Genomic DNA, 22,751 nt, shown 5'->3' with positions numbered 1-22,751 from the left:
CCAGGATCTGGGAGGGAGGGTGGGCAGGATCGGCAGCCCTGGGGAAGCCAGAGCAGAGGGGTCACCCCAGGGTCAGTGTGGGGAGGCCTTTGCATGCCAGCCTGGGGAGTCTGGACTTCATCCACTTGACAGCGAGGAGCCAAGGAAGGCTTTTAGCAGGAGAGAGGCGCGATCAAAGACATGCCTTGGCTCTTCTTGACACTGTCTCCTCCTCACCCCATCTTCAAATCCTGCTTCCTCTATGGAGCTTTACCCAAAGGTCCCAAGTCCCCCCACTTGGGGGGACTGCCCCTGGCGAGGTGGCTGTCCTCTTCCTCCCGAGTCCCCATAGCTCCGTGTAGGCTGTGCACTGCGCATCCCCCACCGAACCTGGCTGAACAGGCGCACAGCATGCTCTGCGTCTCACTCTGTGATGTTGGTGTGAAACCCTCAAATGCCACCACAACAAGGGTTGACCTACATCTCGGGTCAGATCAGCTTGGATGGGCCAAGTTGTGTCTCTGTTTGATTTTCCTGGATTACACTCAAGTTTAGTGACTGCAACCAAAATAGTCCCCGCCTCCCTCGCGTTAGGAGAGTTGTCCTAGACGGATCTGGTGGCTCTAGGTAATTTTTATTTTTAACAACTAGAGGGGTGTTGTGGTCACAGGTGAGGCACAGGATGCATAATGAGGAGGGCAGAGAGGTGGCCTGTCTTTAAAGTCCCTGTGAGGGCACATGGGCACAGACTTCTCATGAGTCCCTCGGTGATCTGTAGGTCCTAGCTTTATTCACAGCCTCCAGGAATTCTACATGCAGAACTTAAATGGGTCCTCTGTTCTATCCTTCACTCTATGAGAGGGAAATTGAGGCCTGAAGTAGGGAGGCACCAGCTAAGATTACACTGGGAGTCAGCAGAACCAAGGGTAGAACCTTGCTTCTGACTCCCCTGGGGTGTTCTTCCAGACCCTGGGCTGGTTCTGGCATGAGAACTAGACTGAGTTAGGGAGAGCTTGGAGGGGAGCTTCTGGGTCCAAGGACAGAGCTGGAAGAAAAGGAGAGTCAGTGAGACACACCATGGGGATACCAGGACTGAGTGTCAGATGGAAGATCTGGTTCAGATGTGGTCCAAAATTGTACACTGGTGTGACGGTGCCACTCACACCCACGGTGCCCCGTCTCCCCAGCGGGAAGGGTGCTCAATCTAAGAAAGACAATAAAGCCTGGGTGTTGAGGATACACAGGAATCAAGAAAGACCCATAACTTGTAGAAAAGAGGGCCACCTAAACAAGTATTTCTGATAGAATAATCCTACACCCAAAGCAGAACATCTAACTTCAAATGGAAGCGGGGTAATCAACAAAGGCTTCCTGGAAGAGGAGACACCTGAGATGAGTCTTGAAAGAAGAAAGAGAACTAAGCAGACTACAAATGGGCAAGAGGCTGTCAGCAGATCCAAACGTGAACAAAACCAGGGAGCCATGAAGCTGTGTACGGTCATTACTGCTTTACACATGCCCCAGCTCAAGGGGGAAGGTTGGAGGCCAGGGAGGGACTGGGGAGAGGACCAGGTCTTTGGGAGTTTGAATTTAAACTACAAGTGTTTTAAGTTGGAAGGCAGCTTGTTTGGATTTGTAATTTAAACGATGGCCCTGGTAGGAGTGTGGCAGCTGACTCAGAGGGAGCCAAGGCAAGAGGCAGCGGGGAATGCTGCAATTGCCCAGAAAGAGAGGATGAGGGCTTGACCTTGGGCAGTGGTCATGGGGACTTGCGGAGAGGCATGAGTTGAGAAACATTTAGGAGGGCAGGTTGTCAGGACCTAGTGACTGATTGGCCGTGTGGGATGAGGGAGGGGGGTGGACTCAAGGCTGGCCTTGCAGGGGCCAAGCAGTGAGGCAACCCCAGCCCCAAGGAATTCAAGGGGTGGAGTAACTTTCAAGACTCAAGGCTGATCTCAGGTTGAGACAACGGTGAGTCTTGGGTGCCCGGGTGTGAAGTGGTAAGGGGATGACAGAATCCCCAGAGGCAGCTGGAAACCTAGGGACTAAAGGTCAGGAGAGAGGCCTGAACTAGCAATGTAGATGTGAAATGATGAGCATATGGCGGTGGTGGGGACCACAGAAGTGGTGAGATGGCGCAGGGAGGCTGAGCACAAGAAGAGCCAGCCCCTCCCTGGGGACCCTGACCTTTAGGGGGTGGGCGGAGGAAGAGATGATAGGAGGCCAGCAGAAAAAGTGAAATCGTGCAGGCCAAGTGAGGAAGGCGGACATGAGCAAGGGTGGGTAAGTGCGTTGACTGCAGCGGTCTCTGGTGAGCGGTTCGTCTCTGGTGAGAGAAGAACCAAAAAAGGCCCACTGGGAAGAATGAGGATTGCAGAGGGCCTCGTAGGATGGGAAAGCCCCGAGCACGTTTGGAGGTTTGGTGGAAGGAGGAAGTCTTAAGAGAGGGGTATTCTGGAGGCCCAGGAGAGGTGGGGTAATTGATGGAGGGTCCGGAGTGGGTGGCCCAGCACACAATTGGAAGGGTGGCCTGTCAGAAACAAGAGGGACTGTCCTTCCCTCCGATTCTGGACAGAGGTGACCATGATGGGTGAGGGGGTTATGACTGGAGATGGGGCGGGGCAGCAGGTCTCATTTGAAGGCCTTAATGGTTTTGATGAAGTGAGGCATCTCCAGGACCTGAGGTGGGCAGGGGTCATGAGAAGAGAGGTGAAGGTCAGACATCAAAGAATCTGTGATGGAAATGGGAACGAGAAGCTGGCCAACGCAGGCTAGGGGACTTTGGGGGGTGACATTGAGGATTCAGCTGAGGCTGGAGACCTTACAACTGACATGGGTCCCAAACTTCCTGCTTTGGGCTCTCACCAGCCTGAGCGTGAAGTTCACTGGAGTTGGCTCTGGGTGTCAGGCTGGACAGATAAAGGGAAGGGTGGTATACAGAGGAATCAAGCGTGCTGGTGAGAGGACCATTCGCATGACCAAAGCACTGGAGCAGCTGGAGAACATGGGCAAAGGGAAAGAGGCTTTGAGGCTAAAACGGAAGAATAGGGGCAGCTGCGGGGGATGGTCTTGAGCTGGGGGTCAGCAGCTGCGGGGATGGTCTGGGGGGATCATGCAATTGAGGACTGGACTTCAATAGGTGAGACGGGCCCTGTGAAGGTCCCTGGGAAGGGGAGGCTGAAGCTCTGGAGAGTCCAGGTGTTGGATGGCATCCAAACAGATACTAAATGCCATTGGGCTGATGGCAGGCCTTGGCAGGAGAAAGAGAGACCGTGATCTGGGGCAGGTAGGCAAGGAGGCACATGAAGGTGACTGGGAAGGTGGAGTCGAGAGGGAGGAGGAGAGGTTGTGGGGCTGGATGGCATTCCATCCGCCTAAGGTTGATGGGATCTTGGAAATACCCGCCAGGATGCGAAGAGGGTGCAGGGACCTTGGGGGCCACTCAAGGAAGTGAGATGTAAAAACAGGAACAGCCTCCCCTGGGGTGGACCGAGGCTTCAGCATGGGAGTCCCAAGGTTTCCATCACGAGGCCAAAGACAGACAAAGGTGCTCTTGTGAATACTTTTTGTGTTCATAAGAAGAAGTGAACCTACTTTTTAAAGGAAGTGAGTTCCAGAAGGGCCAGTGGGGAGGTTTGGGAAGGAAGGTGAGTGAGGCTTGAGCAGCAAGAGGAAAGGAGATGTGCTGTGGGCCATGACTAATTATACAGGACAAGAGGCATGGTGCAAGGATTCAGAGAGGCAGGGACTTGGAGGATGAGTGGGAGTTTTCCTGGGGAACAGAGGCAGGGGGATAGGGGTGGGAAAGGGGGAAGAGAACAAGAGAGGATAGCTGGTGGAAAGGCTCATTCATTCATTCCACAAATAAGTATTGAGAGTTTCTATGAGATGGGAATGGCTGGGGTACATCAGTGAACAAAAGGATGTTCCTTGCTCTTAGGGAGCTTATATTCTAGCAGGGATGGAGGGGGAGACAGACAGACAGAAAATGTGACAAGAAAATTTTAGAGTATGTGAGGAGGTGAGGCGACTATGTGGAACAAAATGAAGTGGGGTAGTGTAAAATGGATCAGGAGTCCTATAGGTGGAGCAGGGCAGGGGGCTGGGCGGAGTGTGTTGAAATGGAAAGTACGGTGATCCAGGCAGGCCCATGTTAGCCCAGGAATCTGGGTCTGTGGAAAATTCTGCATTGTTTGACATGGATGGGTGGTAGGGGTTGAGGATATGGGAGAGGCACTCCAATGGTTACCAATGGTTACCAATGGACAGTTTTGGGGGGAGTTTTAGACAAGAAGAATTGGCTAGGTTGGTTGAGATGTGATGGGAAAAGGAAGGAGATGAAAATAAATTCATGGGCGTCTGTTAAGAGCCAGGCCTCTCCAATCCCTCCAGAAAAGCCTAGGAGTTAGGAAGGAACTTTACTTATTTTTCGCTACTTTACATGAAAATGATGGCAGGATTGAAAGGAGTTAGCGCTCAGTTTGGTCCTGAATTCATCGCCTGAATTTTCTTCATGCATCCTCGAACCCCCTCATGAGGTCAGGGTCATTATTTCCATTTCCTGATGAGCAGTGTGAGGTTCAAAAGAGTCACACAGTGGCCAAGATCATGAACGTGAGAGCCAGCCTGCTCTCCCCCCTACCTGCACCCCTCTTAACAGCTTCGTGACATCAGGCAGTTCCTAAGTCTTCCTGGACTCAGCTTCCCCTTCTGGAAGTAGAGATAATAAAAGCACCTGCCTTTATATAGATGTGGTGAAGATTAAATGAGATAATATTACAGAAAACACAAAGAACAGAGCCCAGCACATAGTAGGTATTATGGAGTGTTGCCTGTTACTAATATTAATGTTCAAGGTGGTTCAGGTAGAAAGGGGAAGAGCAGGGTTTCGGATAGCCCATGGTGGGGCTGACCCCTGCCTCCTCCCAGCTGACCCTGGCCCTGAGTGGGACTGGCCCTGCTGATCCAGGCTGAGGAAGGAGGACTGTACATCCCCCACCAAGCCCGGTCCTCTGCAGCAGGCATGTGACATATTGTGGTGTGATGTGTTTTTCCCTCATGGTGCAAGATGTGACTCAGAGGGGCATGCTGGGGAAATGAGCTTCTTGGATTTGCCCACCTCATCGCCCCTGCGTTCTTTAGAATTTCTCTGAATCAGACTTTATATCTGGCGCTGCCTCTCTCACCCGCCTTATTTTATGCAGAAAACAGCCCCACGTTTTCCCACTTGCTCAACAGCCGTCAAGATTCATCTTGGGTCTGGGGAGGGCAGCAAACGGCGGGGAGGGCCAAAAGGAAAAAGAAAGAAAGAAAAAGGAGGAAAGAAAGAAGGAAAGAGAGAGCCAGCAACAATCAAAACAAGCCTTTTCTCCCTGTATAGTCTGGGCAGCTTCCAGGAGGATAATGTCTTTCCACCGCGCATCGCCCCCCTCCCTCCCAGCCTGTTTTCACAGGAAGCAAATCCTGGAGCACTTTCAATGTGCCCCTCGAGGCAGAACAATGAGGCCCTTGAAGCCTCGGCCCCGCGCTTCCTCCAGTTATCCGGAGCCCCGGCCGAGCCCCTCCTGGAGCGGGGCGGGGAGGCGGCGGGCGCGGAGGGGCGCGGGGATCGGCTCTGGGAACTGGGGGAGGGGGAGCCTGCGGGGTGTTGCGGAGCCGCACGAGGGAAGCCCATTAGCCAAATAATAGGTTTGGATCCGACTGTTTTGCCAAGGTACCCGGCATTTATCCGGCTCCCCGATTGGGGGCGGGGAGCTGGGAGGAGGCGGCGCGGATCCAATTACGGCTGCTCCTGCCCGGTCGCCGGGAGGTGGTGGTGGTGGCTGGCTGGGCTGGCCGGGCCGGGATGGGATGGACCGGGCGGAGCGGGAGTAGAGGGGCTCCTGCGCGCGGAGCCTGGGCGGCGGGTCGGGGCGGGGGCGTGGAGTGGGGGCGCCTCTACCCCGGCCCCGGCCGCGCCGCCTCCCCCGCCCGCCGGCTCAGCTGCCTCATTGTTTATTGTGGAGTCTGGCTCGCCCCCCTTCCCGTCCCCCTCCCTCGTTCCCGCCTCCCTCCCTCCCGCTCCTCTCTCCCCTCCTCCCGAAAGAAAGAAGAGCCAGTCTTTGGAGACGAATGAGTCATGAATAAACAAACAGCGTGGGGGAGCTGTCACTCCGGGCTGACTTCCTGGCCGCGCTCGGCTCCGCGACCTCCTGGCGGGCGCAGAAGTCGGGCTTGCTGGGGTGGGTAGGGGCCGCCTGGTCCCTGAGGGGGCGTGGGATGGGATGCCCCGGACCCCCGGTCACCAGGCTGGCCTTGAGTACAGCCCTCACAAACATCCTGCCCGTTAGGGAGAGCGAGCGTGGTCCCATGTCTCCAAACCTCTCTGGACACGTGTGCTGAGGGTTTTGAGTCTTATTTCCTTGGGTTTGACAAAAGCCATACGCCACAGACAGGCATGCGAGCATCTGCTGTGTGCGGTTGATTTCCCTGTGTGGGCTCACTCTCTGGGAATGCCTCCGTGTGTATGTCTGGTGTATGCTACAGACGCCCAGACACTGTGAGGACATCTATAGGTGGTGTGTGTGTGTGTGTATGGTGTATATCTGGAATGTGGGGTAGGCAGGAGTGTGTCCACGTCAGGGCCAGTGGCCTGTGTGTTTGTTGTGTGATTTTTTTTCCGACTCTGAATCTGCTTCTGCCACTTTAAGCTTTGAGATTCTTGCTGTGTGCTTAGATTTCTTTACTTGGGCCTTTTTCCTTTCCCTTGTGTGATCCTATGGGTCATTCGGGGCCATCTCTTCCCATTAGTGAGGCCCCAGGGCCCCAGCAGACCTCCAGGGCCTGGCCTGGCTGGCCTCAGCGTCCAGCCAGCTGTGGCCACACGCAGGCTCCCGGCGCTGACTCATGCCTGGCAGGAGCAGAGCAGAGCGGAGTCTGACCAAGGCCAGGGCAGGGTGAGCCCCCACTGTGGGGAGGGCCCTCTGGGCCTGGTCTGTGGGAGCTCTCATGAGCTCTTGAGCTTGGGGGAAGGGGCCTGAGCTAGCCCAGACCTTCTGGGGGCTTCCGATAGAGAGAAGAGCCTGCCCCCTGGGGTCAGAGTCAGGGACAGGACTGGGGACATTTCTTCTGGCTTCCTTGGCAAACACAGCCTCACAGAGGTCCGTCCCAGGGCCAGTGCTGATCACTAGGCCTTCGAAAAGAAGGTTGGTGAGACGAAGCATGGATGTGACTCAAGCCCAGGCCCTTGCTGTTTGTCTGGGTCCATAACCCTGCCAGCCCTGGCCCTGCTTCCTCTCCACAGGCTGGCCCGGCCCCTGAGTTCTTCAGCTCCGGGCTGGAGACGTACTCAGGGCCAGATACCCCCGAGGCTGAAGCAAGGTGCGGGTTTGCTGGCCTTCCTCCATCAGCACCCCCTCCTGCAGCTCCACTGCCTGTGCTGGCTTGCTGGATTGGGCTTCCTGGCGCTGAAATCATGGCATTGGTTCTGGCCTTGACTGGGGAGGCAGACTCTGGGGGTAGCAGGCCAACCCTGGTCATCTCCCAGCTTCCTCCTTCTCATCCCTTAGCTGGCAGGCAATGTGAAAGGCTAGATCAACATGGGTTGGGAAGCAGGTAAATGTGAGTTCACAGCCTGACTCCTTCATATTGTAGCTAGGTGACCTAGGACAAATCACTTAACCTCCCAGAACCTCTCTCTCTTCTTTAAAATTATAGGGACTTCCTGCTGGTCCAGTGGCTAAGATTTTGCGTTTCCAATGCAGGGGGCCCGGGTTCGATCCCTGATCGGAGAACTAGATCCCACATGCCGCAACTTAGGGTTTACATGCTGCGTCTAAAAATTCCTGCATGCTGCAAGGAAAATCAAAGATCCCACGTGTTGCGACTATAACCTGGCACAGTCAAATTGAAAACAAACAAATAAATAAAATAAAATATACAAACTGCCCCCTACCCTATGGTATACTTGCAAATATTAAGGGGAAAATGGCTATGAGTCTATAGCATGGAATAAAGACTCCAAAAAGGTCGCTTTCTGTCCCCACCTCTGACCTGCCCTGGAGCTAGATCATCTGGGCCTGGCATTTTACCCGCCCAATCTTGCTTATCCTCTGACCTAGAGAAGTGCTGGGCCCTGTGGACCTTGTCTAGAATGTGAGGCCTCAGAAGCAGTCCCACACAGTAGTTGGGGTTTCTGAGTCCCAGGGTGGTGTGTCCATTTAAGCAGGACAGCTTGGACCCACAGCATCCTTCTGGAGCTTCGTCTGTGGGGAGAAGTCTCCACCTTTCAGGTCATACTCTGGTTTGCCTGGGTTGGCCTCAACTTGTAGGCAAGTTGTTTGGTCTATGCGGGATTAAAAAAAACAGCCAATACTTGGAATGAAGTCATTTCCCATGAAAAATGTGGATTTTCAACTTCCTTGTACAACTGGGAGATTTGGCCAGCCTGGGCTCACATTCCTATGTGGCAACTGTGGTTTGGAGCTGAGAAGTGGGGGGCTGCTTTGGGTAGTACATGTGTCCCCTGTTTACTGCAGTCTCCATCACACCCTACTGCCCTGGTTCTCAGACTTGAGTGTGCGTGAGAATCACCTGCTTGTTAAAACACAGACTGCAAGGCTTCACCCCCCAGTTTCTGTTTCAGCGGGCCTGGGGTGAGCCTGAGCTTTGCTTTTCTAACCAGTTCCTGGATGATGCTGGTCCAGGGACATATTTCGAGTACTCCTGCACTGCACCATCCAGTGTCGGATCTGAGTGTCTGTTACCGTATAACAGCTCACTTGGCCTGTTGTTTTCCTGTGGGGGAGGAAAATATTTCTCTGTACTCAAACTCTAGCAAAAGTAGGAAAATAAGAAAAGCAAGTATCATTTGCTCTTGTAAAATGGAGAAGTATTGATTTCACTGGGGACATGAGGGATATTCCCTTGTGTTTGCATACAGTTTCCACGTATGTCTAGCAGACACTCCTTAAAATGCCACAGTGCTGCCTGTCCTGAGCATGACGTGGGGGAGGAGCCAGGTAGGCAGTTTGTGCGCTGGAATTTTACACCTGTCCATTTCACTCACTTATGTTATTTACTTGGCCCTGTGGGTGTTTGAGTGTGTGACTCTGCCCACAATGGTTTATTCACTGAACGACCCTAATCTGAAACAGTCCTATTGCTGTGCTGTGTTAGGATATGGAGACAGAGCGAATAAAGCACATAGTCTCTACTCTTGTAAGACTCAGACCATTGGGACACACAGATGAAATGAAATGAACAGATATATAAAATCAGGAATCACACATCATGATGATTATTGGGGTGCTGAGATGGAGCTAATGGGATATGTGGGACCTCCTGTAGTTTGAGGTCAGGGAAGCCTCCCTGAGGTCTCCATCCTATGTAGGGGAGAAGGAGTTTGGGGAGCAAACAGGACCCTAGACCTAGTCAGCCTGAATCTCAGCCCTAAAAGATGGATTGCAGATGGCAGGTCAGGAGACCAGGGCTCTAATCCTTGCCCCAGGGTTTTCTCCTTCTTCCCTTGTCATTTTATCCCCCTTCAAAGTCCAGCCCTGGGTTCCCCAGACCCAGGGAGCACTCCTGACACCAGACCCAGCGAGCATTCCTGACCCCAGGGAGCGCTCCTGACCTTCGTGCGCGTGTTTTGCCCGCTCTCTGCCCTGTCTCTCTCCCGGGGTCTCCATCCTCTGACCTGCAGCTCTGCCTGCTGCCTCACTTTTTAGAAACCCCGTCCCCTAGCACCTCTTGTAACATAGACGCTTCAGGAGGCGGCCCGTGTGTTTGGGAGGCTGCACCACCAGCTGGCAGATGACTTGGTCTCTCTGACCTCAGAACCTCCAGCTTGAGTGCTTCATGAGCCCCCAGTCCAGTACTTTTAGTGCCGTGACCCCACTTCCTAGTCCTTCTTCAACAACTTGGGTCAAGGGTAGAACCTTTCCCCCCTCTTGGCTTTCCTCAGAGTCCAGCTCGAGGCTAAGCACAGAGCAGGGCTCCACACACATCACACCTGCCAGGGCATGGGACTGGGACCTGGCTCTTCCCATGTTTACGTCCCCTAAAATGCCTAAACAATCTTGCCCAGTGTGGCAAACCCCTGGCACATTCTATCTATATTGTGTTCACAGCAGACATCTCTAATCAATCACAATGTGCTTTCCCATTGAGTCCCCTCACAGTACCAGAAATCTTCTTAACACAGTCCTCCAGGAAGCTGATGATGCTGAGTTTGAGGTGCCTTGTGGGATGATATTTACTGGTCACTCAGGTTTTAGGAATAGCTCTCTTATCATGTGGGTCTCATGTGGCCTCTAGAATAAGTAGAAATGTGGGGCATGGACTTAAGATGGAATTTTAAGGCACCTGAGCTGGGTACGAGTTGGGGGCTGGACTGGTCTGTTAGCTAATGAAAAGACCTATGGGAAACTGGGCAGTGGCAGAGATGCGGTGGGATGCCAGTCAGCCTAGAGTGCCATCTGAGTGTCCATCTGAAGAAGGGAGCATGGAGGGTGAGGCAATGGGGCAGAAGTGAACACCCAGATAGAGCTGGATTCCAGGGACACAGAGAGGCTGGTAGGTCCTGCCTGGGATCTGGGAAAACCAGCACGGGGCTCCTTTGGCTCTCCTGAGAGCGAGGACAAGAGATAGCAGTCATGACCTGAAACCTCTCTTCCTGCCCACCCAGGTTGAAGTGTAATCCCCTTGAAAGGCCTAGAACCCCTTCCCCTCCAAATTCAAGCTTTGGCAGCCCGGGGCACTCTGGAGGGTCCCTTTGTAAGCAAAGGAAGCTTTTATGGAAATTAAGTGTGGATATTTGTGTTCCGGGAACATCAATATATCTGACAGAGCTGTGGTCATTAGGAGAATGCACAGGGATGCTGATGTCTGTCAAATCTCCCATCGGCATTCTGAGGAATGATCTGGATGTCCTGTAGCCTTGCTCTGACCAGATACCTGGACTGTGGGCTGGATCTGGCTCCCAGGGCTCTGGCCCGGTGAGGCTGGAAGTCAGCAAAGGATGTGGCAAGGGTCTCCCTGCTCCCACTACTCTTTGCTCATCCTTCTTCTTCTCCTGGCCCCATTCCTGGGTTCTGGTTTGTGGCAGAGTGTGGGAGCAGTTTTGCAGATTATAAGCTCCCTCATCTATTAGTTCACCATCCTATGACTGGTGCCCAGCTCTTGATGAAGGGAGGACTGACCAATGGCACCTCTCATCACTTCATGTGGGCAGGAGCAAGGCTGGGAGGTCTGTGGCGGGATCGGAGCCTAGCGCGTTCTCCATATATGGGGGAGTTACCACGGGCCGAAGGGACGGCCACGTCTTCCTGCACCCTCAGCCTCTGCTGAGTTCTGGGTCTGGGATGTGAGGGGCTCTGGGCAGTTGTGGGGCTGGGGCCCTGCTGGTCCCGGAGAGCACTGGGCACCCTAGTCTCTGGGCGTTGCTGGCCATTCCCCTCAGGCTGCAGTCACACCCACTGCCAGGCATCTGCTTCCATTTTCCCAGCCTGGAGTTCCCTTCTCTACTTCGTTTTGCCTGTTTGAAATTCTCTCAGTTCTTAAGGCTCAATTCCAGGGCCAACAGCTCCAGGAAGCCTTGCCTGGAGGAAGCCTCTGTTCTCTACACACTCCGGCCCCTCCCCACTGCTGTCGTCGTCATAGGGTCTCATCATGGTGTCTGTGAGGAGCTGAGGCCACCACTCTTGAAGCAGCCTGAAAGGGGAGTGGTGGGACCCACCCACGGTGCAGGGATGAGGCCCTGCTGGACCTTGTGAACAGCTGTAAAGCCATCTGGGGAGACACCTGGCCCTGTCACTGTGCCTGCCCCCGATCCCCACTCTGGCAAGAGAGTACATCTGGGTCTTTATTTCTCCTGAAAGAAGAGCCCTCCATGCGTGTGGGCTGCAGGCATGAACAGACCTGGCCTCTCCCTCCACACCTTTGCTTCTTAGCCTCCGGGCTCAGGAGCTGGGCTCTGGGGATTGGAAAGGCGTGGCATGTGGTGTAGGGTCTGGGTCCTGCACCCCAGCTGGATATGTGGTGTCTGTGCTGACTCAGCCTCTCAGTGTTTTGGTTTCCTCAATTATAAAATGGGACACCCGTTCCCATCTCATAAAGCTGTTGTGAAAATTATAGCCATCACAGTGCCTGCTCTCTCCTGCCTCAGGTTCTCTCTGCCTGAAGTCTTTTTCTCTTCTTTGCCTGGCTATTCCTACTCATCCTTCAGAAAGTCTGAGTGCAATGTCACCTCCTCCAAGAAGCCTTCCCTGGTCACTGCTTCTTATGTGAGTCTCTCTTTGGGGTTAGCCTTCCCCATTAAATGGTGAGCTCAGTGAGGGCAGGGGCCGTGCCTCCCTGATACTCAACCAGGGCCTGACTGCAGTGACTGTTTGATAAGAAAATAGCAGATTTAAAGTGCAAACACATAGTGGGGATTCAATCAATCGCAACTTTTCTTATTAAGTGCAGCCCCCAGAGCTGCTCTCAGATAATTGCTCCTCATTTCAGGCTTCCAGTGGAAAGTTCTACAGGCAGAAGTCTCCCCATCCAGCCTGCACCAGTCTGCTTTTGCTGCAAAAGCGCCTGCCCACTGGGGATTTACCTTTGTCCTGACTCCTGATGCAGCGAGGGCAGGGAGGGGCGGGTGAGGTGTACCTGTGGCCTGAGGCCTCAGTGTTGGTCTGTCCGAAAGAAAGCCCTGTGTGCCATGGCCTCCCAAGATCCATCCCAGGTACAGAGAGCATCTGCATACAATCTGGTTGGTTTCCTCAGCCCGATAACCGGGTCTTGATGGCCTCTAAGCCCACAGTTAAGAGGGGGTGCACTGCCCACTGTGGTGGCTGTGTTCAGTCTAGGATTCTGGGATCGTTACCCACACCTGCCTAAACTGTATCTGGTCCTTGAATCTACTTCCGATCACAAGCCTGGCACTCATATCTCCTTATCAAGCCACCTGGGTCCTGGATCATCTATTTCATTCCTCTGGGTCTCAGTTTCTTCATCTGTCAAATGGGAATGAGAACCTTGTAAGGAGGGTGGTGTTTTGAGGAGCCAAAGGAATAACTAATGGAAGCCCTCACAGCACTTTGTGGTTTGTGATAAATTTACCATGTGTGTCTTCCTGACCACGTAGAGACCTTTCTCTGGGGTTTCTAGGATCTTAATGGACATTGGGGAGATGAGATACCCACATGTGAAAGTTCAGGATGCCATGGGGTGGCTACATCTCTGGGGGTGCTATTCACATGGATACAATGTATATGCCCCTGGTGGTAGAGCAAGGTGGCTGTCCTGTGGTCTGGGACAGACAGGCTGCCGACAGCGAACTCTGCCTGATGTCTGGAGGAGAAGGTATCTGAGGCAGCTGGTCTGCCTTGCAGAGCCACAGCTCACAGCTTACTTAAATTTCTCACGTCAGTCACGGGTGGCCACAGGGGCCCTGAGCACTGAGGACAGTGGCCTTGGAGACCCTTTGCCCTGAGCCCTGCTCGGCCCGGGCCGTGGCCTGGATGGACACTTTCGTGGTGGGGACACACCAGCCTGTACGTTTACTTGTGTCCGTGTGCACACGTGCATGCACACACACAGCGGCACACGACACAGGCACGCAGCGCTTAGACTGACCCTCACTTGCACGGACCCAAGCGTGGAAAAATGATTGCCCAGCAACTTCCAGGAAGATTGTTCTGTCCATTTCCCTCTTGTCTCTTCCCAGAACTACTCTATCAACTGGGAAACTGAGGCCAGAGAGGGTAAGCAGTGTGCCCAGGGTCCCACAGCAGGGCGGTGACAGCGCCAGTCAGTCTCGGCAGGTCTGGCTCCAGGAGGCCCGCCCTTACCTGCGAGTGAGACGCCCTTACCTGCGGGGGAGGTGCCCGTCAGCTCTCTCCCTCAGTATCTGCCTGACAGACAGGGAAAGGGACTTGGCCTTGACCTCTTTCAAAGGGCTCCCACGTCCAGACCGTGCGAGGGGAGACTCAGAGCCTTTGAGTTGGAGCCCTGGGCTGTGGGTTGGTTTTGCTCTGCAGTGCTGGGAAATTCCAGGTCTGCAGTTGCTGCGAGGAGAGCAAGGCTCATTCATGCTGTAACTTAAACATAAAGCAGGGAACTTCATACACACAGTGTTGAGCGGAGGCAAAGGGAAGGGGCAGCCTCTCCCAGTGACCACCCACTTGGGAGCACCTTGTCCCACTGTATGCGGGCCGTGTGGCCGAGGCCAGCAGCCCTAGCTGGGCAGCCCTGCATGGCTCTCCCCCACCCCTGTCCTGCTGACACAGGCTCCCTCCTGGCCTCTCACCTCCCCAGCCCTCTCCGCCCTGCCCTCCCTCTGGCAGGCTGCGGTAACAAGATGCCCTTTGTGTGTGCTGGGCGGGGGAGGGGGCTCCCTTCAGCTTCTTGCTGCTGAGTCACAGCTCCCTGCCGGGCTCTGGGGACAGAGAGTCACAGGTGACTGGCCAGGAGGCAGGGAGCCCAAGACCTTGGAAGTGACCTCGGGCAACCTTACCTTGCACTGATGGAGAAACCGAGGCCTGGTGGGGTGGGGTGGCCTCATGCTTTCCTGGGGGCAGGCATTAAGATGAGCCCCCCACGCCTGTGGTCTAATGTGTACCCAGAATTGCCATGTGGTCATCGTAGTGTCCTACTTGTCTCTAAAATGGTTTTGTGTGTCTGTGTCTATGTGTATGTGCCTACACGCTCATGTCTGTGAGATCAGGTTCGTGAGTATTGGAGGGTGTAATTTTGTGTGTCCTTGTGTTTGCGTTTCAAGGGTCCCTGTGCCTTCTGCCTGAGACACCATGGCCTGGCTTTCACAGCACTGTCTGTTTGATTTACCCCTTCAGGCTCACCTGGGCTTGTCCTGACCCCACTGCCGGAGGACCCCTCTGCCTGCCTGGAGAACCTCTGCCTGGGGATGTGGGTGGGGTTGGGTGCCTGTGACAGGCAGCTCATTATCTGGCAAGTCATCTCCCCTGAACCTAAGATAGGGGATCCCTCTGCCCCTCTGTTCTGCGTGCTGTAGGAACACGGGCTCCAGAGCCAGACTGCCTGCGTTTGAATCCTGACTTTGCCATTTCCTAGCTGTGTGATTTCAGCAAGTTATGTCTCCTCTCTGAGCCTCTATTTGCTCATCTGTAAAATGGGATCATAATAGCCTTGCCTCATAGAGGTCTTAACAGGGTCAAATTTGTATTTGAAAAGCTTTTAGTGTGCAGTGCATAGCATTCACTCAAGTTCAGTTCAGTTTATTATTACTATTGGAATTATTCATTGTGACCCTCAGAGATCCTATTGGAGATGCAAGGCCTTATTGGGACTCTTCAGCCTCTGGGCAGCATTTGATCCCCAGTCCTTTGGTCGTAGACAGATAGGCAGCGAGGGCTGGGGCCGAGCCTGGGCGGAGTTGCCTGTTCTGCACGTGCCTCCTCTGAGTTGTGCCACCCTCAACAGTAGGGCCCAGGTCTGCACAGTGGACTTCCCCGGTAGCTTAGTTGGTAAAGAATCTGCTTGCAATACAGGGGACTGGGGTTCAATCCCTGGGTCAGGAAGATGCCCTGGAGAAGGAAATGGCAACCCACTCCAGTATTCTTGCCTGGAAAAATCCCATGGACAGAGGAGCCTGGCAGGCTACAGTCCATGGGGTTGCAAGAGTTGGACACAACTGAGCAACTAAACCACCCACTTACAGTGTGGGGGCCAACACTGCTTCTGTGCTGATGGCCTTCGGGGCCTCTGAGCAGTGCCAGGCCTCAGAAGGCGGGGCAGGGCGAGGCAGCCATGTGGCTGGACCTGGCACTCCTCCCTTGACGATGGGCCTCCGCTGGCCTTGGCAGGCAGAGGGCTTCCTGTTGCTGCTGCTGCTGTGACTTCCCGCCTAGTGCCCAGGACCGCCATCTGGGCCTGAGGGCTGGGCCAGGGCCCCGCGGCCATCTGCTTGCTGGGAGCTGGCTGCTTCCGAAAGGCAGCGGGTCACCTGTGAGAGCTGGGGCTGCTAGAGGAGGCTTGGAGGTGGTTCTTATGACCCCAGGCTGCTCTGGGGAGTCCTGGTTCTCACTGCTTCCTGCCCCACTTCTCCCCGTGCACACCAACAGGGCCCAGGAGTCAGAAGTCCCCACATGTCATACTGGCCACTGCAAGGGCTGGCCTGTGGTCTCAGGGGAGCTCCCGCCCTCCCTGGCTCCAAGTCTTCCATCTGTAAAGCGGGAAGGCTGCTTTCCAGTGTCCCAGACTTCTGTCTAGTTAGAGCTGCCTCTAGGCTCAGGTTTGACTGGGGGATATGCTCAGGGGTGGAGAGGGTTTCTCAGGGATAAACTTTTTTCTAGCTTAGAACCTGAGGCTGGCTTCCTGATCAACCATAGAATTACACAAAGTCCCACCTGATCAGTGAAGATTGGGTCCAAGCTAGGGTTCTTGCTCAGTCCCAGCCCAGTCCCAGTGCCTTGCAGGTGGACAAGACCCCAAGAGACATCTTTCCAGAGATTTGAAGATTGGCTAAGACTGAGGAGGCCAATTCTCACTCACTCACTAACTCATTCATTCATCCTCCTATCCATCCATTCATTCACTCATCCATCTGTCCACCCATCCATCCATCCACTCACTCATCCATCCATCCACTCACTCATCTATCCATCATTCCCTCACTCATCCATCCATGCATTCACTCATTCATCTACCCATTGGTTCATTCATGCTTCCATCCTTCCACCCACCCCTTCTTCCATCTTCTTGCTCATTAATCTATTCATTCATTCAGCAGTTTACTGAGCATCAGTGCCATGCTCAACATGGTGTCAGGCTCTGAGGATGTGATTGTGGACCCAGTGGTTAGAGTAGGAGATGTGCCTGGGCTTATTAGTTACCACACAGTGTGACAAATATGAAAATGGGATGACCTAGCAGAGAACTCACTCCAGTTCAGGGAGCCAGAAAGAGCTTCTGAGATGCCATGACTGAAGGGAAAGTTGAAATGAGCCAAGAGTATTTAATCTCCGTAATAACTTTATGAGACAGTCAGTTACTATCCCCACTTCATGGGTGAGAAAAGTGATGCTAAATGAATAAATACACGGGCAACTTTTTTGCTGTCATGCCCCCAAGTAAATGGCAAAGCCAGGCAAGGAGCCCTTGTTTATCTGACTCCATGGAGTCACCTCTATGTTCTCCAGGCTCCATGCTGTTCCTGCCAGCCGTGTGCTACTGACTCTCTCTGGTGAGCAGGTCCTGAGCAGGAGGGGAGGGGACAGCAGAGGGCAACTGTCCCACATGTCCTTTCCTTTGATTCGCTGTACAGGGTCAGGGGGTGGCCTACACGTCCAGCTCTTAGAAGAGTTTTGGATGGAACCAGGCAGCCTCTTTATGGGAACAGCAGTCATACCTTGGCCACCTACTGGCCTGAGGTGACACAGCCAGCTGGGAGTTCCAGTCCTGGTTTCCTATGGACAACCCTCCCCACTGGCTCAGCCATGGGGCATTGCTGGCCTAGCCCCTTTGGTTTCTTTTTCTGGGATACATTCACTGATGGCATTGGGCAAGAGCACTGCAGACCCCGCCTCACAGGTTCAGTTCAGTTCAGTTCAGTCACTCAGTCATGTCCGACTATTTGTGACCCCATGGACTGCAGCATGCCAGGCTTCCCTGTCTGTCACCAACTCCCGGAGTTTGCTCAAACTCGTCCATTGAGTCCGTGGTGCCATCCAACCATCTCATCCTCTGCCGTCCCCTTCTCCTCCTACCTTCAGTCTTTCCCAGCATCAAGTTCCTTTCCAATGAGTCAGCCCTTCACATCAAGTGGCCAAAGTATTGGAGTTTCAGCTTCAGCATCAGTCCTTCCAATGAACACCCAAGACTGATTTCCTTTAGGATTGACTGGTTGGATCTCCTTACAGTCCAAGGGATCTCGAGTCTTCTCTAACACCACATTTCAAAAGCATCAATTCTTCGGAGCTCAGCTTTCTTTATGGTCCAACTCTCACATCCATACATGATTACTAGAAAAACCATAGCTTTGACTATATGGACCTTTGTTGGCAAAGTAATATCTCTGCTTTTTAATATGCTATCTAGGTTTGTCATAGCTTTTCTTCCAAGGAGCAAGCTTCTTTTAATTTCATGGTTGCAATCACCATCTGCAGTGATTTTGGAGTCCAAGAAAATAAAGTCTGTGACTGCTTCCATTGTTTCCCCATCTCTTTGCCATGAAGTGATGAGACTGGATATCATGTTCTTTGTTTTTTGAGTGTTGAATTTTAAGCCAGCTTTTTCACTCTTTTCTTTCACCTTCATCAAGAGGCTCTTCATCTAGTTCCTCTTCACTTTCTGCCATAAGGGTGGTGTCATCTGTGTATCTGAGGTTATCAATATTTCTCTAGGAAATCTTGATCCCAGCTTGTGCTTCATCCAGTCTGGCATTTCGCATGATGTACTCTGCATATAAGTTAAATAAGCAAGGTGACAATATACAGCCTTGATGTACTGTAAGGTGGTCTGGACTCACAGGTGGTCCTGGTCAAACCTGCCTGCTCTGAGTGTGCTCAGCACTGGGTAGGGGGGTGGGCTTCCTTTTCTAGATCTCTCCTCCAGAACTGTTGAATGACAAATGAATGAATGAGCTAGGGAATGAATGAATGGATGGATGGGTGGATGGATAGATGAATGGATGGATGAGTGAATGAGATCTTTGAGGGGAGCTGGCCTTAAATCCCACACCTCTCCTGGACTTGGGGAGGGCATTTACTAACCCCAGGTGGCTGGGCAGACCCTCATTGGGTACCCCATCCAGAAGGATCGTGGTTACACTGGTTCTTGATTTCTCCCCTGGCCAGTCTCCGGGATTGCCCCACAGTGCTGTGAGTCTCTCTTGATTCCTTGCTTTCCTCTCCTTGCTAACAACCAACTCTATCAACTCCACCTAGACGTCAAACATCCTCATGTCTCCCCACCTCCACTGTCACCATCCTCATCTTCTGTCCGCCAGATGACTGAACTGGCCTCCGAATTGGTCTTTGAGAGCCTGTTTCTGCAGCCCTATGCTCCTTTCTCCACATAGCTGTCAGAAGGAGAGCATGGTGCTGCCCGGTGGGACCTGGATCCTGGTGTGAAAATGATGATGGCTGCTGTGGCCTGGCCCTGCACTCCTCCCCTGCCCTTCCAGCCTGACTGTGCCTTGGCCCCATCTCTCCTTTCGCATCCCTGGTCCCACCTCTTGGCCTCTGCGTGGTATCCCTGCTGTCTGGAATTCCCTTCCCTTGGGTGTTGGTGTGGCCTGTCCTTTTCACCTGGGTCAAGCAGGCTGCTCAAAGAGAACTTTCCTGATGGGAGGCCTGGCATTGCCCGCCACCCCCCACCCCCCGTTACCCTACTTTGCTTCTCCCGGGCTCTTGTTTTGTGGTCCTCCCATACCCCAACTAGAATGTAAGCTCCAAGACAAAGGGAACTTCCTTTCTCATCCATCCCGAGTCCAGAGCCTGTGCCAGAGCTGAGAGCATGCTCAAGGAACAGCTGTTGAATGAGTAAATTTCACGGCGCTATAGACACCCAGTGGGAAGGGATCTTGGTCGTTTCTTGGCTGGATCTTGAAAAGTCCTCTTCAGCCTCAGGAGACTGGGAGCTTGTTGGCCCTAAGGCAGCACTTTTCATCTCCTGACTGCTTGGACTGTTAGCCTCTGTGCTTATCCAGACCTCAAATCTGCTTTCAGTGGTTCCACTGGGCCCGGCTCAGTCACTGAACCTGACCCCTTCTCTGCAGGAACTTCTCTCCACTATTTAAGGGCATGGCATGCTAAGGACAGAATGGGGACACAGTGTCACAGGTCATGGGTTTGTGTTCCCTTTCTTCTGCTTCTCCGAGGTCACTTGGCAGTCACTGAGGTCTCTGACCCTTGACCTCCCCTCCAGAAACACTGGGCACCGGTCCCCTCAAGGCTGCACTTGAATCAGAGGAAATGCTTCAGCATGCTCAGCCTGGTTCCTGGCGTAGGGGACAGTGCTTAGTAAGTGTTTCTTGAGTTTGGAAGTCTCCGTGGTTCTTCATCGTTCCAGGGCGTCTACCCCCACCCACCTGCTTCCTCTGCCCTGGGGGACATCCTACATACAAAAAAAAAAAGTACAGGGATCCACAGGCCAGCCCTGCTCAGGTGGGCTCTGGCCACAGGAGGGAGGTGGGGCGTGGGTGGTGTGCCCAGCCCTCCCGCTGTGATTTATAGTGTTTTGCCTTTTGGAAAACATTGCAGTACAAGGTTGTCCAAGGTCACTGCCTCTGTTCTGCGATTGCTTTATGAAAAGGGAGAAGAGAAAGTGGGCAACGTTTCCAATTTTTTAAGGAGTTGGCTCCGAGCCAGTCACTAGGCATCAGAGAAAGGCAGCTGGCTGCACTCGGCCACATCCGGAAAGTATCTGGAAGGGGAGGAAGGAAGCAGATGTTTCTTAAGGAACTACTGTGTGCCAAGGCCCATGCTAGGCAAGCCGTAATAAGGAACAGTCACTCTGTGCTTGGGATGGGCCAGACATTCTTACAAGCTTTTTATGTGGATTAACTCATTTAATGGATTTAATCCTCACTCCATCTCTATGAATAGGCATTATTGTTCCCATTTTAAAGATGGGTTAGTCAAGGCAATGAAAAGTAAAATAATACACTGAGGATCCTGCAGCCACCATGGGTGTTCTTTCATCCCAGTCTCACAAATACCTGGAAATGAGGATCCTGATTGCTGCTGGTTTTATAAATGAGAGTTCCGAGGCTTGGGGAGGTAGGCGGTTTGTCCAAGATCACACAGCAAGAGATGTGGCTGAGCTGGGGTTTGAACTCCGGGCTGGGTATCTGCAAGCAGAGCGCTGTTCTGTGCTGTGCAACTTGGCTGCTGTCTTGGTCTTCTTTCCCTTCCTCTGTCCCCTGAAATGAATGGGCCAGGGAGGGTGTGGGCTGGATGAGCGGCTGCTGACAGTCTTTGAGGACCAGGAGAGGGGATGGGCGCTAAGCCAGCCCCCAAGCTGCTGTGGGCCCCTCTGGTTTCCCTGCCAGTGGTGCCTTGGGCTTTATGTGAACATCCGTGTTTCCAACACAGACCTAGAGGAAGAACTGAAATCCTCCAGTAAACCTTCCGTTCCCTGTTAAGCTGCCTTCTTTGTTATCAGAGGGGTGTCAGGAAAGACTCAGATAAAGAGCCCATGTCTGGGCCCCACCATCCCGGAACAGACCCCCACACACCACAGGATGAAGTCAGATGGGAGAACTTCCTGGGTTCGAGCCAGGGCCTACTTGGGGCCAAGGCATGAGTTGGCCCAGTGTGCTGGCCTGCATCCAGCCTACAAAGCGCTCCCTGACTGCTTCAGGGACAGTCCTTCTCAGCTCTCCCTGCCACCATCAGCACCTCCTCCCAGGAAAGGATGGGATGCCCCCCAGAACCCAGGAGCCCCTGGAAGTCAGGATCCTTGTCTTTGAGACTATCTCAGAGCATGTGCTATAGCTGAGCCAATGTAGGAAGAATGCAACTTTGAGGGTTTGGAGAATGGGCTCTGGTCTCAGCCTTAATAATGACTATTTCAGGAGACAGGGCAATACCCAAGGCCTTACTTTTCTCTTCCATACAATGGGTATAATAATGTGGTTCCTCAGCCAACAGGTGACAATCAGATGGGGCGATGGCTAAGGAAGCACTTTGAATGTGGTCAGGTCTTGGTAGCTGCCCACAATTACTATCTTGTCCTGTGGTCCCATGGCTTTCAAAGTTCAAGTCATGCTGGAACCACCTATGGATCCTAAACACACCGATACCTGATTCTTCCTCCATGCATTCTGGTTTCACTGGGAGTCCTTGCTGAGTCCTGGGAGATGCTAGAGCTTTCAGGGGTTTCTAACAAGTGGCCACGTGAGGGAACTGCTGTGTGGCCCTTCCGTTCTGTGGTTTCACTGACTAGTCAGATGACAGGGGAGCTTGGAGTCAATCTCAGGCCCAGATTTCTCTCTGTTCTTTCTCTGTTCCTGTCCTAACGTGGCTTGCTGAGAATCCTACACACCTGCTTTTGATGGAACGTGCCTCTGGCGAATGTCTGGGGAGCACAGTGCCCCGTGATTTTGCTGACCTCCTTTTATGGGGAATCTCTGTGTTGGGGAGCGGGGAGGAGAGGAGCCTCAGGCAGGTGGGTCTGCCCTCTATGTTCCCTGGGGGCTTTCACCTTAAAGGTCCAGGGCAGGAAAGGGAAGGTGACGGAGCATCTTTCAGCACCTACCACCCGCTCCGTGCTTTCTTGTGGATTAGCTTAACCAACAGAGGAACGACCTTGCCATCCCCACTCTCAGAGGAGGAAGCCAAGGCTCTGATAGGTCCCAAACTTGCCTGAGGTCTCATGCAGCACAAACTGCAAAATTCAGTTGAATCCTGACCTGACAGGGAAGGGACGGGCGCTGGTGGAGGCGGGTATCATTCAGTAGAGTCAGGCAGGCTTGGGGCTGGGGGTCAGGATTTTGGGGGCATAATGGATCCCCCTGGCAGGGTCCCCTCTGCTCTCTTTCTAGCCCTTCCTCTTCTTCCCCGCCTCTCTGGTTTCCCAGAGCAGACAGCTCTGGATGTCTACAGAAAAGGAGGATCATGAACAGCTGTTTCCTGTCTTAGAGTTCAGCGCTGGGGATCCATGCATCTCCAGTTATCATCCTGCGGTGCTGACTTAACTTTCTTTGCTTTGAGAGTAATCAGATGGGAGCCAGTGCTCTGTAAGAGAGGGGACGACATCATCAAGATCAACTTCAGGCTCAGTGGCTGGATCTGAGGAGGACCAGGAGGTCAGGTCTGTGTTAG

General features: G+C 53.3%; 1 long non-coding RNA gene across 1 annotated transcript in view; it reads left to right on the top strand.

Moving 5' to 3' along the window:
- The first annotated feature begins 529 nt into the window (after nucleotides 1–529).
- LOC112444769 (uncharacterized) overlaps nucleotides 530–22,751 on the top strand; it is a 66,436-nt gene continuing 44,214 nt past the window's right edge. The window contains exon 1 of the long non-coding RNA XR_009493265.1: nucleotides 530–1,950. This is a non-coding gene — a long non-coding RNA (uncharacterized lncRNA). The remainder of the gene's footprint in view (nucleotides 1,951–22,751) is intronic.

Source organism: Bos taurus, chromosome 28 (assembly GCF_002263795.3).
Source record: "Bos taurus isolate L1 Dominette 01449 registration number 42190680 breed Hereford chromosome 28, ARS-UCD2.0, whole genome shotgun sequence".
Classification (NCBI taxonomy): Eukaryota; Metazoa; Chordata; class Mammalia; order Artiodactyla; family Bovidae; genus Bos; species Bos taurus.
Note: the sequence above shows the minus strand (reverse complement) of the source record. Positions and strands in the feature narration are given on the sequence as shown.